The sequence below is a fragment of the Octopus bimaculoides genome, chromosome 13 (assembly GCF_046866305.1).
Source record: "Octopus bimaculoides isolate indiv1 chromosome 13, ASM4686630v1, whole genome shotgun sequence".
NCBI lineage: Eukaryota > Metazoa > Mollusca > Cephalopoda > Octopoda > Octopodidae > Octopus > Octopus bimaculoides.
The window spans coordinates 59,957,129-59,963,546 of record NC_142940.1 but is presented as its reverse complement, the minus strand read 5'-3'; positions in this window follow the sequence as shown (position 1 = coordinate 59,963,546).

Below are 6,418 nucleotides of genomic sequence, written 5' to 3'. Positions count from 1 at the left end.
AACCAATCTACAGACTAGTCTAAGAAGAATAATGTCATTAATGTCCAAATCTTCGTAAATTCGACTCATTCTAATTCTCTGAACTTTTGATCGTGAAATTATCTTGCCTTGCTTTTTGCGAAGATGATGATGATGATGATGCTATATATAATATATACATGCATATGTATGTATATATGTATATATATATGCATAGGATTATAAATATACAGCATATATCAAATATATATATATATATATATATATATATATATATATATATTTGATATATGGTGTATATTTATAATCCTATGCATATATATATATATATATATATATATATATATATATATATATATATATATATATATATATATATATATATATATATATATATATATATCATTTATATAAATATATATATATATGTATATATATATCAGATATATATATATATATATATATATATATATAGTGCACCAGCATGACCGCAGCCACTTGGCTGAAACACATAAATAAATAAATAAATATATATATACGTTTACACGTGAATGTGTGCACAGAGAAAGAGAGAGAGAGAGATTGAGAAGGGAAGAGAGAGAAGAGGAAGAAAGAGAAAAATTTGGAAATATGGTCTCGACCGACTCATACCTATCTACGTATTATATGTGAAGAAGTGAGATTCCAATGCTCTCATTATTGAATACAAATTGCATTCATTATTTGTAATGCACAAAAAAGAAAAAAGAAGTAACAAAGTTTCCTTTTAATGAATCTTAAATTCCTGTACACACACACACACACACACACACACACACACACGCGTACACACACACAGAGACACGTACACTGTGCGCACACGCACACATACTTACACACACAAATACGCATACACTCGCGCTCATGCACATATAGTACACATGTACATATATATCAATATATCAGTATATATATATATGTGTGTGTGTGTGTGTGTGTGTGTGTGTGTGTATATATATATATATATGTGTGTGTGTGTGTGTGTGCGTATGTATATATCTATCTATATCTATATATCTATATATCTATCTATCTATCTATCTATCTATCTATCTATCTATCTATCTATCTATCTATCTATTTATCTATCTATCTATCTATCTATCTATCTATCTATCTATCTATCTATCTATCTATCTATCTATCTATCTATCTCTATATATATATACTTAGAAATGAAACGAAAGATTACAATGTTAATACTTCCGTTATTGAATATAAATTACTTTCATTATTTCTATTGTGAATAATGAAAAACGGAGAAGGGCGTGACGGAAATTTAAAATATTGAAATTAAGAAAATAAAAAAACACAAATTCTAGATCGTAATCGCTGGAAGTGTTAAAATATGTTATTTTAAAAATGTTAAAACTTTTAAAATGTGTAGAAAAAGAGTGGGGCAGAAATGAGAAAACTGAGATTTTTGTAGAATCGTATATCACTTATGTTTAAGACAGACATCCAGACCAATTTTCGTAGAAAAATGTTATTCCATAACTCACCTACAAACACGCTCGCGTGCGCAGACACATACATACACATTCACTCTTTCTCTCTTTCTCTCTCTCATACACACACATGCATGCATAATAATTACTCCATCCAATATACACTGGATTTAAATACGAGCGCGAACTGCTAAATGTTTCATGCCTCTGATAATACAATGGTTAAACGAGCTTGCATAGCGTGCCGTGTATTAGCACATGGAACAAGAAAAAACGCGAGAAAGAACTCCTCCCCCCCCACCTCACACAACTCCACACAGATATATGTATGTATTAGAAAAGATTATTTAAAAAATCATGATTTATTTAAATATAAAAAGAAACATTTTTTAAGACTTCCGATTAACGCAACCTTCTATTAGGTTAGAATTTTTTCTATTAATCAGCTTTCAAAATTTTTGTGCAATTAATCATTTTTAATTAAAAGTTAGTAATTATATGAAATTCTTTAAAACAGCAGTTTTTGTCAGATAGCAGTTTTTGTTGAAGCATTGTTTTCCAAATATAATGACTACAAATAGATATTTTAAAACATACATGCCTACCTAGATACATACATTCTTACATACATACATTTTCAAAATCTATGCTCATCATTTTTGACAAAGACTTCTTGAGAACTTTATATCGAAACTGAAGTGGGTAGTCACTTAACGTAATATTAAGGAGAACTTTCTAGAGAAGTACAACTAATTACCTTTTAATGCCACTCATCAACAAAATAGTTTTTACTTGGATAACTGGTTGGCATGGAGAAATTTTGCCGAGGTGGTTTAACCATAGTAACAAATATGAATCAAAGATCGATTATATTAATCTACCACCACTGGGCTCGTATCAAATACCCTCATGGCAGAACTGAGACCGTCTCAGCCGAAGACATATTCCATTTGGAAGACAGAACCAGAAGAAATCGACAAGACGCTGATCCTACTAAAATGAGTATTATTAGTGTTTACCACGATGTGGATGTGTTGAAAAATCCAGCCCTAGCTATAGTTGTTCGATGGACGACAGGTTCAGCAAGCCTGTGACGGAAGCAATGTAGTGCTGACCAGATTATTAAATAGAAAATCGCTTCTTCCTCACTTGAAATTCCTCATCCTTCAACAAGAAACAGGAAGCACAGAAAAGACCAAATTTTTTTCAAGCACTTGTGAATACTAAAAATTCATTATTGCGACTGTCCAGGAGCATTATGGTATAATCTAGCTGAAGGCTGCTAGCCTATCGTTTGCAATAAATACGGAAACGTTAAACTTGTCCTACGAATTGTGGAATTGAATTTTTGTAGCCGAATAAAGCAATTTTTCTCTCAGTAACTGTTATTCGTCAAAACTAAATATCTATATCTATATCATTCTGTCTGTCTGTCTGTCTATCTATCTATCTGTCTGTGTGTTGGTCTCTCAGTTTGCCTGTCTGTCTATCTATATATATGTATATATATATATATAATAATAATAATAATAATAATAATAATAATAATATTAGAAGGCTGTTCAAAAGGTAATGACTTTTTCCCGACTAAAACATAAAACTTATATACACCCACATTGAGCCAGTTGTGCCCATAGCACGCGCACAATACGTACGAGCAGTTTATATTTTATGTTCTCTGTCATTTACACAATATGCATGAGGTACTAACAGGTGAAGTATGGTATTATTGTGGCGGAATAATTCGTACGTACTGTTTAAAGTAGAAAGCGAAATCTATGATTTACAGAGATGACTATTATAGATAATGAAATATCAAATCGTAAGCACTGTTAACAGCTGCAGATATTATCTCAGCAACTAACCAATTAGAATAGAAATAAACATATAAATACTTTTGTATTTGTTAATACTATTTCGGAGTTATATTTGCTTGGCAGGCGACTTGATCTAAGAGCGCCTATAGAAAACTTGAAATATTTGCAATGAAGAAATATCAGAATATATATATATTTCATTATCCAACCTCTCTCTCTTGTAGAGGCTTTAAGTGTGTATTTTTATTAATATGTACGTTTATTTTAATATGATATATACGTCATTTCTTGTTTATTTAAAAGTTTATCTGTTCACCTACGCAAGCACGTATTGCGCATGCGTGCGCTTGTGAGTGAATGCATGTGTGTGTATGCAAATGCTATACTATTTTGCTGTGCTTTTAAGGGGGGATCATCCTCTCAGTTCAAGTGCACACACTGGTTATATTGGATTTCAGTTATATTAGCATACTAATAAAACTAGTTCTTGGCTAATGATTCATTTATCGACCTTGTTAGAAAGAGCTTTGTATCTCCGTTAGAAACCAACTCTATCACAAGAAGACTTTAAAAAACAAAATACGAGAGGAGAATATACATTCGTGCATACATACAAACATATATACATACGTATATACATACATAGATATATTCATACATACACATAGATACGTGCATATCTTGCGAGAATCTAGATGAAGGAACAGTGCCCATGTTACTTGCAGATGCAGGGTTACCAGTGAGATTGATGACATTGGTGTTCTATTTAAATTAAAGCAAATCAACGGCCGTAAGCAATAAGCAGAGAGGGTGATTCAAGATGGTCGATGTTCTGGGAAAGAATTACTGGAGACTCCTTTTCGAACGGAAAGCAAGGAGTTGGACACACCAAGATTGACGAGCGTTGCAGAGATGAACAGGTTGTGCGTGCCTAAGGGAACGAGGAACATAGGCCATTATAAGAACTATAGAAAAGATAGGGAGAGGGTTGAGCATGTTCGTAAACAGTTTCTAAAAGCTGAAGCTACGTATGCTAAAAGAAAATAAGAATCTTCTGTTTCCAAGTAATCTTACAATCTTCTATTCTTCCTTCGATTGTTCAAATGTAGGTTACGGAAAAAATCTTTTAAAAATAATTTCAGTGAAATCCGGTTGTATTTAAAGTAGTTTTGAGAAGTTGCTTTGTGTAAAGTCTTATTTACATTGGATTAATAACAACAACAATAGAAATAACTAATAACTATCTGAAGAAGTCATACAACGCCAAAAAAAAAACTTACTTTCTATGGCTTGCTACATTCATATGTATGTGTTTAAATGTATGTACTTAAATGTTTATGTATGTATATATGTATATATATACACACACACATGCACGCACACATATAAATGTATGTGTGTATATATAAATATATAGTTATATATGTGTGTGGGAGTGTATATATATATATATATATATATATATATATATATATATATATATATGTATGTATATAATTCTAATATATATATACATGGGAGTATATATATGACATATTTCTTCACAGACCCACAAGCACACAAATATATTTATACATAAACGCACATATATGCATGTTTCGGCGTGTATGCCACACACACATACACACACACACACACACACACATATATATATATGTATACACACACATACCTGCATACATACACATTCACACATAAACATAAGTATATTCACATATCAGTATATCGATGCATATATTTATGTCATATATATATATATATATATATATATATATATATATATATATATACTTACATATATATGAATAACTCATGTGTGTGTGTGTTTGTGTATGTGTCTGTGTGTGTTTGTGTGTGTACTTGTGTATATGTGCACGCTTGCGTGTGTGTTCTATTATTTTTCATCAGCAGAATGTTACAAAATAGAATGTTAAGGCTGCAAGCTGGCCGAATCGTTAGCACGCCGGGCGAAATGCTTAGAGGTATTTCGTCTGTCTTTACGTTCGGAGTTCAAATTCCGCTAAGGTCGACTTTGCCTTTCATTCTTTCGGGGTCTATTAAATAAGTACCAGCTACGTACTGGGGTCGATATAATCGACTTAATCCGTTTGTCTGTCCTTGTTTGTCCCCTCTGTGTGTAGCCCCTTGTGGACAGTAAAGAAACGAGAATGTTACAAAAATAGGAAAATTGAAAGAGATTAAATAATGAAAACGTATAGATGTTTGTACAGGGGTTGGAAAAAATAATGCTGAATAGAAGTTTTATGTAATACGGATTTGGCCCATCATTGGCATCTTTCACAGCTTTAGATATATCGGGGTTTAGTCGTATAAGAGACTGGTGAGACATTGTTCCCGCAAAACCTGTGTTATTTCTTTCAGTGGTAGAGGGAAGAGGCTATTCATTTGCTGCTCAAAAGATCACCACAAATATCCGATGACATTGAGATCCAGTGATTGCGGAGACTTATCCAAGTGGTCAACTTCCTATATTGAATTATATTCAATATGCGTACCTATATTGAATTATATTCGCCATATAATTCGGTTTATTATCATCCTGGAAAATTGCACTACAATCAGGAACAATGTTTGTGCCATGAAATAGACATTATCAGCCGAAATAAAGAAAAACACACCTATATATATATGCAAAAGTCTTATAAAGATTTTATCCTATATTATATTATAAATAATTAGAATATATTCAGTGCTGAATATTATTCTGTATAAGCACATGTTACTGAGATGCAACCGGATAAATTCAAATCTCTTTCACGGATATATAATTATGAACAGAAGTCATTGTACTGTGTTGGCTACATCGTGGTATGTTGATTCTTGTTTATTTTTATGTATCTCGACCATACGTGTACTGATGAACAAAAGATGCAGGTTACTTCACAGTTATTCTGTATTGATTGAGAAACCAGTGGTTTACCGTTAAGTTAAATGTTTTTAAGAGATAAATTTTGAAAGCTGCATTCCCTCGCTTTCGGTAAATATGTTGCTTATTTTTTGGTAGTTTTTGACTTATTTAGTCCCTCGAAGCGTGAGGCATTACTACACAGTTAATGCCCTTTATATAAATTATATATATTTATGAAAAAAATGATGAATTTGTTTCATTATGAG